At 42.6% G+C, this 12,786-nt stretch overlaps 1 long non-coding RNA gene across 2 annotated transcripts in view; it reads left to right on the plus strand.

The window, feature by feature from the left end:
* The window catches only part of LOC135420176 (uncharacterized), a 34,179-nt gene extending 21,724 nt beyond the window's left edge, over window positions 1–12,455 (plus strand). Inside the window, exons 5-8 of one of the 2 annotated variants that reach the window (XR_010433410.1) lie at window positions 3,316–3,395; window positions 5,959–6,117; window positions 11,178–11,240; window positions 11,598–12,455. This is a non-coding gene — a long non-coding RNA (uncharacterized LOC135420176). Of the gene's footprint in view, window positions 1–3,315; window positions 3,396–5,958; window positions 6,118–6,246; window positions 6,932–11,177; window positions 11,241–11,597 lie in introns of those variants that run through there. The other variant, XR_010433411.1, reaches the window with a different exon arrangement.
* Window positions 12,456–12,786: the final 331 nt, after the last annotated feature.

Genomic DNA, 12,786 nt, shown 5'->3' on the forward strand with positions numbered 1-12,786 from the left:
AGCCATGCACTTGCTGTCTCTCTCAGAGTGTCTGACGGCATTGATGGTACCTTGTTGGGAGGCCCCTGACCAAAATGCTTGCTGCCTTCAGAGCTTCTACTGGGTGACTTTGCCTTTGGAGATTTGAATAGTTCTGTCCATGCACTACCTCCTGAAAGGAAATAAAGACCTTAACCCAAAGGTGCAGGTTGAGGTCCATGGGCCATCCAGCATAGGGTGGAGTAAACCCTCTGGACAGAGAGGTCAGGCAAAGAAAAAAATGATCCTATTTGCTTTTTTCCAATCCAAGTTAGAGGAGGAAAATTCTATGTGTTGGCCTAGTGACAAATCTATTTTGACTGTCAAAACTTAAAAACTTTCTCCCAACACATCTTGGATCCACTTTTTCAATGGCTCCACTGGTGTGGTTTTCATAAATACTTCATCTATCTGTTTCTAGAAACATTCAGGGCATGAATTACTGGAAATGAAGCAAAATGTACCAGACATAAACTCAGCGCATCCTCTGTAGCTCATATTCTCTGAAGACTCATTTGTCCTTTTCCTCCTTTTAGATATTTCCTCTCTTCTTTCTGGCCTGTTGTCGTTATTTGTTTCATCAGCCATTTGTTATACAACTCTTGGCGAAATACCAGGGAAGTCTTCCTGACCGTGAACTGGGAAGAGCTTTTTTAAGGGAACAACAACAGTTTCTTTACTTGGGAGAGCCGAAAACAAGACAAGCCCAAATATTACCATTGCTGAGGCAAAGTTTGTGAGGGCAGCGATGTGCTTTATTGGACTCAGTTGTGCAGCTGCTGAAGCTTGTCCTGTTGGGATTTTTCTTTGATTTTTAAAAGTTTTAAGTTGTGATTTCTCCCTGTGAAATCTGCCTCACTGCTGTGACAGTGGTCAAGTAGGCAGTGATGGAGGGATGGACTGCTGTCACTGTCTGGTGGGAACTGAGCTCCATCTGTGTGGCTCTGTGAAGATTGTGGGTCTTCTCATCTAGAGGTGGAGATGCCTTTCTGGCTACAGGCAGGCAGCCCAGACAGTCATTAAAACAAGCAAACTGCATGCTTTCATCTCTCTTGAGTCCACAGCTTCCTCAGCCCAGACGAGATGGCCTTAGACCCAGTCTGAGCCTCAATAAACTTTTCACTTCTGCAGTTTCACCGAAAGTCTGACTTTGCACTGGGATTATTCTGACATTCATTTGCTTCAGGGCTGTTGGGTTCCTCTCTGTCTCCTCTCCAGCTGAAAGTTTATAGCTGAGCTGCGCAAGCATGTCCTAAATTCAGATCAAACTGAAGGAAAGGCAGCTCCAGCTGCAGCTCACAGCCTGCCAGAGAGACTCCCCTGACAGGTCTCCAACAAGCCTGTTACTACAAGTTCGCCCCAACCAGCAGTCCTGGACAAAGCAAAAATTTGCATGAAGTTCATATTAGTTCAACATTAGCTCACGTTGCCAGCAATTCAGTAGCTCCTTCTCACTGCTTGAATCTTGGTTGAAAGATTTATGTGCGCTTGCCATGCAGCCTCTCTGAGAAAGTTGTGAAAGTGGGCAAGCATTTAGTTTCCACAAATACCATGGTACAGGTGAGTTGTATAATGTCTTCTGGAAGAACTGAAGATTTTAAGTCCTAATGTATAGTTGTAATCTCTTCAAGATGTAATAGCATTCTGATTAACTTCCAAAATAGGATAAGATATATAAAATGTAGTTTTATACAGTAATTTTCATTTCCATTCACTGAATGAGTGAGGTCTTATACCAATTGAATAAACCAATATTTATAAAACTTTTCATTTAAAATAGTTTCTAATGCTTTGACTGTACATATTAAAACACATTTCAAGTGTTTTAAAAGAATTAAAATCCATTCAAAAGCACTTTCTCTCCCTAAAGCACTCTGTGCATTATAGTCTCTGTAATACCTTCAGCTGCTACAGAGACTTCATAGAGCTGAGGATGTTCATGCTAAATAGATTCGGTATTCTGTTCCTTAAGTTTGCTAAAAGATTTTTGCTCAAAAAAAAAATGTCATTCAAATTTTGGAGAAGGGTTGGTTGAAAAATCTCTAATTTAGTTTCTTTTTTTAATCTGGAAATTGAGTCAAATTTCAGTGGGTTTTTAATCAATGGCATTATGCAAATATGAACAACATAGCTGACATTTTCTGTCTTCTGCTGACTTATTGTAGAATATCAAGGATTAATTATTACCTCTCTCCTTGTGCTGGGTGAATTCTGTGTAGTCTAGGATAAGACTAATCAACCAGATCCTTGACTGGATCTGGAGTGAGGCAGTGACTTCTACAGCTTCCCAGCAATTTCTGCAGCACTGTATCCAGTGCCATGGCCTGGTATCTGTTCACACACTGCCTAAGGGTGTACCCCCAGCTGCTGGAGAAAAGCCCATTTCCATCCTGCTGGAAGGGGATTTGCAAAGAGGAAGCAAAACTCCCCCCCATTGCTGCAGAGAACAGACAGCAGCTTTGCATGGATGTCCGTGGGAAGGGGCATCCGTGGGAAGGAGTGGCTGCTGCCCAGCCTAGGAATGGGAAGCATGTCCTCAGTGGGAGGCAGCGCTCACGGGGCTCCCGGCTCTCACCATTCAGCATTGTTCAGAACAAACGTAGACACTGTATATGAATGTAAAGCTTAATTTGTGGGTTTTACACCCACCACATTTCTTGGAGTTGACATTTTCTAGAACCTTAGGACCTTTTTATCTTCAGGCTGTTCTTTTCTTTAGGGTTTGGTTTTTTTTTTCTTCATTTTACAGGAAGCTAACAGCTCATGGTTTTTCTTTGACTTAATAAAACAGCATGCAAGCAAATCAACCCACGCTTTAGCCAAAGCAGCTGTGTAATGCTGTCCTCCCCTCAAAGGTGTGCAAACCTGGAAGGCAGTGGGGACACGTGTTCAGTTTGTACAACACAGTGCAGCTGCACCACGACATTGCTCGGGTGGATGCTGAGAAATCTGGAGGAATTCCCTGGGGAAATGTGAACTTGGGGGTGGGGGGGAAGCCCACTTCACCTACTGTTCCACTTTGTGCTGAACAGTGAGAACAAAATGACTTATTTTTCAGAAATTCCTTGGGCCGTCTATGACTGAATGGCACCAGGCTGTTTCTTGCTCCTGATAGTGCCCAAAATGTTCAGGGCATTTTCCAGGTGGAAGAAAGAGCTAAAGAGACACAGAAGAGAGAGGGAGAAGATTCAAGGCAGAAGTTGTTTAGTATTAGTGCAATCTCATTCATTCTAAAATTTCAGCCCTTTGTGATGACTTTCTAGTTTAAAAGAGAAAAAACCTTTTATACTCTTTCAGGCATACTGAAAAGCTACTTAAGCCTCCTACTCTGTGGCAGAAGATGCTGCATTAAGATTTGTACAAGGTTTTGACATGAGGTAAGTAATGCTCACCTCTGAAAATCAAAGTAATATTTTCTCTGAGGATGGAAAAAAGATGGGCCAGTCACTCTTTCTCTGGGAATTGCCAGCCAAATGCAATAGTCTTGTATTTCAATTAATTGGCAAGTGGGCTGCAGCACAGATTGTTAGGTCCTCTTGTTGGGCATGGGATGATAGCTGTGTAAGGATGGCAGGATTGTTGTCCCCTCTTGCTCCACCACCATCAGGTGTGTGGCTTTGGCAGACATCGTGACCCAAAACCCTGAAGGGTCTTTTCAAACCCTGCTGCACCCTGACCTACCACAATCCTTTTCTCAAAGCTGTCTCTTCCTCCTTTACCAGCCAGAATGGTGGATTTGGGTACATGAAGCAACAAAACCAGACAGAACCAGCTGGAAAAAAACAGTAATAGCCCCAGACAGGTGTTGATAGACATTCCTCATTGGCTGAAAGTTTCTTATCTAGTTTCAAGGACACTTTAATTTTCAAATCTCTTTTCCATTGGACACGTACATGTGAAGTCAGGTAGCAGATATAGAGGCTGGCACAAGAATATCCACTGAGGTGCCTGATCTCCATTGTATACCATAATTATAGTAGTGCACACTTTGGACTGACAGCATTTCTCAGCAAAAGAGTACTTTGAAAATATTAATCTCACATCAGCTATTTCTGTTGAATATTGGCTTATTCAGCAGGTGATGTGAGCCAATATTATCATATTTTTATGGACAACAAAACAAAGGGAGAAAGAAAGATTAAGTGACCCACCTAAGGTCAGGCAGTATGTCCAAGAGAAAACCTAGATAAGCTTGGGGATTACTGCCTTCCACTGACTGGGGAATGTCTGCAATAATTCTGAGAACCTAATGTATATGCACCTACGATAAATTAGAAATTATGCTGTCTTAGGTTACTCATTCACCAGTCTGAGAGACATTTTTACTGCATGGTGTTGCAAAAGCCAGCAGAACATGGTGCTTTAGACAGCAACAGCCAGATCCTGCAAAAGAGTTCCATGTTCCTAGATGTGCAAGTCCCCTGGACTTCAGTTTCTTAAAGGAGAGCTGAATCTTCAAGCAGGTGGTTAATATAAGTTGTAATGAGCTTGTGATTTGGAAAAAATGGCCAGTTTTGACTCTTTTAACCTTGTCTCCTCACTATTGGGCATTTCCCATTCCATGAGCTGAAAGGGATTTATACTGATGGGACTGCTCCTCAGCTATGGGGATAGGCTACGTGATGAGGAACAGAAGTTGTATGTTCATGCAACTTGTACAGCAACACGTCTTGAGGTAACAGCATCTCTGAAAGTGAACACTGATGTTGCAGAAATTTCAGGAAACTGATTATCCCTTAAAGAGTTGAATAAATTTCAGGAGAAAAGAGGTTTACATTGAAAAATTTGCTAATAATAGGGCTAATGTACTTGTATTTGGAGGAAAGAAGCCAGGCCTTTTATTCCTGGATTTTCTTCTCTTGCATCACATTATGAATATCATTCAAGGAAGCAACCTCTGAAGAATAGTTCTAATTGTTAACTAATTATCTTTCAACAAAAGTGAGCAGGGTCTGAGATTTTACTTCGCTTGGATGTTTAAAGCCAAATTATAAGTTAGGTAATAAAGCAACAGAATCATTCAACACCGATTTACTTGTTTATTTTGCTATAAGAAATGAAATTTTTACTGGAATGGAATTAGGCAAAGGTTTGTTTTCTCATATTCCCCATAGCCTTTTTACACTACTAATATAGCAATATTCATAAATCATATCAGAGTTTTCAAATTTCCTCAGCAGTGACCTAGGCAAGAAACCCTTAACAACTTGCTGAGAGACTTTGAAATTAAATTCAGCTGTAATATCATCATAACTAATCTATGGCAAGTTTCACTACAAAGATACACTTAAAGGAACCGAAGTACATGGCGAGGATAAGGCAAAACATGGGTTTAGTATCATGTAGTTATGGCACTAGAAATATTTATTCTATGTTTCATTACTTTATTGAACATAGCAAACCAGTGTGTTCCCTGGGAGAGAGGATATCTCAGATAATGAAACATATAAATACTAGGCCTTCAACAAAGCAAAACAGGGAAAACACTTAGATAAGAAATTAAACCTTTATATAGCTGTTAAAGGACTCTTCCCTTTGACATCAGATACATTTATGTGTACGAACATTCATTTAGACATGGGTGCTCTCTCTACATAAATGTTTATGTATAAATATACACATGCTTATACATGCATACAACCTCCACTTTAGAACAGACATAATAAATATCATAAGGCTGACACAGACATTATCTGGTGCAATTGGAGCCACATTTCTCAAATGCCCAACATCCCTCAATCCCATTTTCGTCCCACTGCAACTTTTGAACTTCCTGTAAGGTTCATTATGGCAAATTGAGATTGATGACAAAGTGCAACATTTTGAAATTATTAAAGGTATTTGTTTTTCCTTTAATTTCTTTTACCACAGAATGAAAAGGATGAAAAATGATTCTTTTTTCATGGTAATTATATGTCTGACTTCTCAAATTTTATGCAGGCAGAAAACTTCCTCTGAACTCTGTGTGTGTTGGGACCCAGCTCTTAAGTGTCCTGCTTTATCCCACTTCAGCACCGCCATCACCTCTTGTTTGAGATGTGGATTTTCATTCTGCCCTTGCTGCGTAAAACCAGTGAATCATTTCAGGCAGAAGTTAAGGTAACATATTTCTTGGTATATCTTGTCATGTTCCTATTGATGTTGAACCTTTTAGGATATCTAGTTTCTGAAGGTGACCTTCTTCAGCACTTCTTGCCCTTTCCAACAACTTTTTCATCTACACCCGAGGGTCTAACCCATGACTTAGGCACCGAAGGACCAAGCCTCCCAACATCCTCTTCCTGGCCACTCTGTGTGGTGACATCTTGGATATCAGGAAAAAGTTTTCCACCCAGGAGGTGGTTGAGCACCGTTAACAGGCTCCCCAGGGAAGTGGTCGCAGCACCAAGTCTGTCTGAGTTCAAGAAGTGTCTGGACAACAATCTCAGGCCCATGGTGGGATTCTTGGCTTGTCCTGTATTTGGGCAGGAGTTGAACTCAATGATCATGATGGCTCCCTTCCAACTCAGCATATTCTATGATTCTAAGCAAAATGAGTCTCAGCTAAACTCATTGCACACATCCATTACGTGGGAGAAGCATCAGGATTTCTGTAAATCCAACATGGGAATTTATTCATCCCAGCCTCCAGCAACAATGAATTACCCTGATGACTGGTGTACTTTGGAAGCATACACAGCCATAATGAGAAAGTACCGTGGTTTCCTTTAAAGTAATACAGTGGTTATTGCTGATAGTTACTGCCTTTGTGAAGTGTTAACGCGTGGTTGTAGTACAGTTGTGCAGTGAAATTACAGGGGCCTGCAGAACGTTACTTAGCAACACTTGCTAACGGTGAGATGGTAATGAAGGAATGGAGGAAAAGAAATACAGAGAGTATTTGAATCATAAAATAAACTGTGGTGTGATGTGAGCAAGCTGTTCTGAAGATAATGATGTTGTCTATTTCTCTTCTTGCCATGTGGATAGGGTAGAAGAACTTAAGAGCTGATTTGAAGCAACATATACGAAATATCTAAGAGATAGAAACAACACTACATTATGTTGGTTTTTTATCATTGCTGCCTGGGAGAACTCTCAGAATTGTTGGTCTTTTGAAGATGCTCTGACATTCCAAACCCATCCTGAGTCACTGGCTGGCCAATTAAAACAATCTCTCCTTTGGAAAGGGAGTTTGTCAGAGTTAAGAATGAAGGCTTCTCTCTACTACATCTATCATCCCATTCATTCATTTACATAACTACGCCAGTGTTAATCAAATGCCTGTAGGCGTATTTCTAGAAAAGGGTAAGGCCATAAAAACAAAGGCAGCCATATCTAGTTATAGATGAACCTTCCACATGTTGCAGATCTGTCTCAGACAGTTATCTTGGTTTATCTCCACCTGTTTAAATTGGAAAGCTTACAAAAATCCATCTCCCATGAGATTTCCAAGGTTTCTTGATTTCGTTCGGGTCAGAACTGCCACAAAAAGATGCATTTCTCAGAACACTTCTGAGCTGCTGCCAGGAACAGGGAGTGCTGGACTGTGCCACTTCAAAAAAAAAAACAAAAAGTTTTCTTTGAAAAGTCACCAAATTTTATAAGCTTTAAAATTGGCCTAGTTCAGTCTTGGGTATGATTAAAAGAGCTGCCCTGATTTATTGGTGTCAAACAAAGTATGTTTGGGTAGAACATTATTTTGTAATGGAAAAAGTGTCAGTGGAAGCGCTGCCTATCAGCACTGCCTGGGCTGGGTGAGAACCGAGCCTTAAACTATAAGAGTCTCTAAAACTGGAGAAAAGGAAGACTGCTAAAAATGTTGTACCTAGAAGGCCATCTTAGTCTCCCAGATAAAGGTGTCTGTGAAGTCAACTTCAACAACATCTGGGGTGCTGGTAATTAAATTACAGCTGATAATTGCCTGCTTTGCACCTCACCCTGGCCCTGCAAAGTAAATGGAAGCAAGTTTCTCATTCCTATCCCACCAGGAATGCTGAGCCATGAATATAAAGTGATGGTTTGGGGAATGTTTCACAGAAGAAACTTTCCGTATACATGAATTTAATAAAAAAATAATATTCTCCAGTTGGTAACATAGTTGCTTCCCGCAGCCCTTTAATTTTGCACTTTTTCTTTTCTCTTGTAAATGACAAAATAATTTTATTCTGACTGTGCTCTTGTTCTTGCACACTGCCTTACCCAGAGCAGTGCTCTACTGGAGCATCATCACACAAACGTGTCTACTAGGGACTGCCCAGAGAGAAATGGAAAGTCAAATGCAAGTGATCAAGCAGAGCCAACCCAGCTGTTAATAACCCAGTCTGTTTCAGACATACTCATCCCACCAAAGCTCAGAAAATCATCATCTTTCTGAGGTATTTTTAAAAGGAGAACCCCTATGCAAAGGGAGACCTTACTAAAACAGTTAGCCATGCCCTTCCTGAAACCATGTTTATTTTTCTCCAAAATATGCAACTGAGGTGACTTTTGGCTTTAAATCTGATTTATGACCCTTTGAGATGCCATTGAGGTTACAGTTGAGGCCCTTAACAGGACAAAATTAGTAGCAAATATAAATTTAATTTGGTGAACTTAGGATAAAAAATATATGGAAAAATCAACACCGACAGAAAAACTCTAACATGAAAACTTATCCTGTTCTTATGCAGAGTCCTCTGCACCTATACACATTTCTTCTAGAAGATGTTCTGCCTGTCCCACTTTGGAGCAACTCCTCTTGATAAAAATGCTCCAGAGATTAAAAAAGGTGGTCTTTATTTTGTAGAGCTTATTAGTGCAAACTAAATAGTCTTCAGCCTTGAGATGTTTAACGATTATTTAAAAGAAACTTGATGAATAGAAAATCGCATACTCCCACTTGGGGCAAATGTATTTTTGGAGTGATTCATAATAATTAATCTTTGTCTAAGTGGAATGCATTAATTTCTCCTACTGCTGGTGACTGTACTTCTGTTTCTTATCCTAAGTTAGATGGTTCTGCTCCAGAGGCATACTTACTGATTAAATTGGACCACGACCGGGTACTTAGGTTATGTCACTGTTATCCAAACCATCTTTTAAGGAACACAGAGTACTTGTTTTTGCTGCTCTCCCGCGCTCCACATTTAATGACAGATCTTTGCAGCTTGTTATTTCTGGAATTCAGATTACTGTGACTTAAAAGTCTCTATGTCCTCGCCAGTGCTCAGCGACATAAAATAAACCCGCATATTAGGAAAAGAACCACGGAACTTGTCAAGTTGCACAGAGGGATGGAAAGAAAAAGGAAGCATGCTTTACATCGATCTGGAAACTCCGTCTGCAGCACAGCTATAAAGGGAAACGCTATAATACGTTGATATTATCAATGTAGCCAGAACTTTATTATGGAGAGTGCTGTTACCCACGGGGAGGGGGGTCCCTGTCAAGGCTGAGGTCCCAGGGCGCGGGTGGGACGAAGACACAGCAGGAGTCGGTTCATGCCCCAAAGAATATATGAGCGTCAGTGGACACCGGGAGGGGGAACAAAGCGAGGGGGGGAAGCGATTCCCCTCAGTCGCCGCCACCAAAACCCAGCTCAGCGTCGCATTTGCTTCTCCCGACCCTGCTGAGGCTGCCCGAGAGCCCCGGGGTCGCTTGCGGCCGGCCCCGAGCCCTCGGGGGCTGCCGAGCCGCTATGGCATAGCAGGGCGCCTGTTCCCATTTTCCTCCCGCTGCCTCCTCCTTCTCGTTCACGGGGGACCGCGGCGGGATGCAGACAGAGCTGGCACGGCCTCGACGGACTGAAGTGCTCCAAGTTCCTTTTTTAGTAAAATCGCTTTGTCTCGAAAGTGCCGTGGAGCAAAGCCTGCTCACCCCGCTGCCCCCCTCCTCGCTCTCGGCCTCGCTGGAGGTGCCAGACTGACGTGCCAGGAACGCTCCTCATCCCCAGACACGGAGCATCCCGGGGCCCCGCAGCCCGTACCCCGTACACCAGTCCAGCCTCAGGTTGCCCCAGGACAAGCAGCCAGTCCTGCTGCCCCCGCAGGTCCCTCTCTGGCGAGGGCTGGTGGCAGCATTGCTCCTTTGTTCGCTTTAAACGTGGCATCCAAGGAATGGACAGAAACCAACAGCTCATTTTGGTTTTGGCCTGGGATAACAAATAGCTTGCATGAGGCTGTAAAGCACTGCACTTGGGCAGGGTTTCACTGGCTGCAGGATGAACAGCTCTGCACAGTGTCATTAGTTTCTTCCATACCCGGTTTTGCCTTTTCCTTGCTGCTCCTGCACAGTCCTTGCTGGTGCTGCTGGGGCATGGGCAGGGTGCCAGGGAGGAAAACTACTAAAAGTGGTGATGGGGGCAAGTACCATAACCTGTCACTGAGTTTGGTTGTGTTCCATTCCCAGTTCTGGTGCCTTCCGATTTCAGACAGGGCTTTGGCCCTAACTCTTTGTCAGTGTTTCACCACATGACCAATTTCCTTGTCCAGACACCTCCTCCAGGCCAGATGATACTCAAGCTGCCCTCAGTGGAAATGCCCAAGCAAGGCAGTGTGCAGAAAGCGAGGGAAAGCGAGGAGTGGGTGGGTGGGTGGGTGGACAAGGACCAGAACAAGGTAAAAGGGGTTGTGGTTGGGGCAGGGGAGTCAGGGAGGTGTTGGGAGCTAATGAGCTGCTAACAAGGCTGATAAAGAATGGGTGGAGATAAATATAGTGAGAATTAAGCAGGAGAGATGGTTGGAGACTGGGTATAGAGATCCAGAAGGACCAGTGATTATGAAATGGGAATGGAATTATGGTGAAGAAGACAGTTGTCTTAGGGGAGGGCAGCACATTTGGGGTTGCAGGTAAGAAGGGGCAGACTTACATTCGAAAGCTTAATGAACATTAATGGCATTACCTTTCAGGATGTTTACTTCAGTGGCTGAAGCTCAGTGCTCCTGGTTCAGCTCTGAGTTCTGGCAAAGGGTTCCTGTCTCTGTCTTTCCAGGGGCCACCTGCATCTCTTCTAGAATATGGAGGATGTGCCTGTACACATGCTGTCTGTGTGGCTGCAGGTATGATAGGAAATGTGAGAGAGTGACTCTGGTTTGGGGAAATGTGCAGTACAGTGATAAAATCCTTGGTGGCATGATAAAGTACTGCTGGGTGTTGAGGCAGGCTTTGTACTCATATTTTTTCTTTATTTATTTCTACAGATCTCCTGCCATGCTGGGCGGCTCTGCTCTAGTGCCAGATCCTGGAAGAATGTTATCTCTCAGGTTTGTCTTCCTAGGTGATGGGAAGTGAGTGTGGGACTTCAGGGCAAGGCGAAGTGGTCCCATGATTAAGGTCTCATGTATTTGAATGCCCTCCTGATGAACTGGGTTCAGTTTCTTCAGTTACCCGAACTAAACTCTTTCAGGATGATTACTTTTGTGGTTTTGGCCAAGGATTGGTTTCTTTGCAGATGTTGCATATTCCCAGTTGAAACAGATATTAATGAGAGCTGAGTCTTACATGAACAGTGTAAAGGCTCCTGAGAAACCAGTTTTCTGAGCAGTTTGGATACCCCAAAATTTGTAAAACTATTTTATTTTATTTTTATTATTTCTCTCTCCCCCTCCCTATCCTCACAGCATGTGATTTAGCTGCAGGAATACTTATGTGGCTTTTGGATGATCCACTGATGAGAAGTACAGAAAACCCACGAGGATGTGAACAATTTTCTCTTGTGTGCTCAAGTAACAGGCAGCAAGTAAGGCATGGTGCAGTGCAGCAAGCGGCAAGTAGAAAACCAAACATAAAATCATTAAAATGTATCCTCCACTCTGTGCAAATGAGAGATAGAAAATTCCTGGGAAAATCTTTGGGAATTTAGCTGCTCTTGCAGAGCTCCAGTTAGTGTGAAGGTGGTGTTCATGTGAGTCCTTGTACCTTGGTATAGATTAAGTCCCATTTCAACTTCTCGTCCGACATTGGATCATATTTGTTCTGACGCAAGGTGTTATGTTGCATTGTGAATAAAACAGTCAGTTACTGAGAGAGTAACTTCTACATACCCTGAGGGATGGTGATGTTACTGGGCTGGAGATGGCTGATCTGTTTCTACGTCTCTGAACCCTGTTGGGAACCTGAACTGTTAACCTGAACTCTCATTTTTTATGTGTTTTCTACTAAAACAGTTTTAAAGCATCTCTGTTACTGTGAATTCTTGCTTATTTGTCATAAAGGAGGAAAAAAAAAAGCCAAATGGGAATTAACAAGAGGATTTTCTTTGTGACTTTAGTCCCTCATTAGAAGGTTTACAATCGAGCTTTGGGAAAGATTTCCTTGAATTATTTTAAGGTTCTAATGATAAAAACCTTGGGGAGGTCATGCACATGGGGGATTTAATACCCATTCAGAACCATCTGGCATTAGATTACATGCAGGGAAAGAACAAAATCTGGCAGTAGTATTCATCTCCATTAACCCAGCATACAGGCTGATATGATTGTAGCAGAGAAAATGCTCTCACTCTTTCACTGGGAAGAGCTCTTAATAGACCTGGGCTAAATTGGCTTATAAAACCAAAGACTTCTTGAAGCGTGGATCTGCCCTCTCATTGAGTTCATTTGCTTTGGCTTTTAGTATGTATTTCATTTCTCTTTAACCTTGACAACTAGTATGGTAAGGTATAAAATATTGCTAGGTTGAAGGACTGTGTTTGCAGCTCCTAACTTGCTCTGTGAGTGCTGTCTCAGTAATGCAAGCATGATGCTGAAGTAGAGCCTGTTCCCATGTTGTTCCTGCCTCTCCTTGAGAGCAACACTGAGTGCACAGTCC

Source organism: Pseudopipra pipra, chromosome 11 (assembly GCF_036250125.1).
Source record: "Pseudopipra pipra isolate bDixPip1 chromosome 11, bDixPip1.hap1, whole genome shotgun sequence".
Taxonomy (NCBI): domain Eukaryota; kingdom Metazoa; phylum Chordata; class Aves; order Passeriformes; family Pipridae; genus Pseudopipra; species Pseudopipra pipra.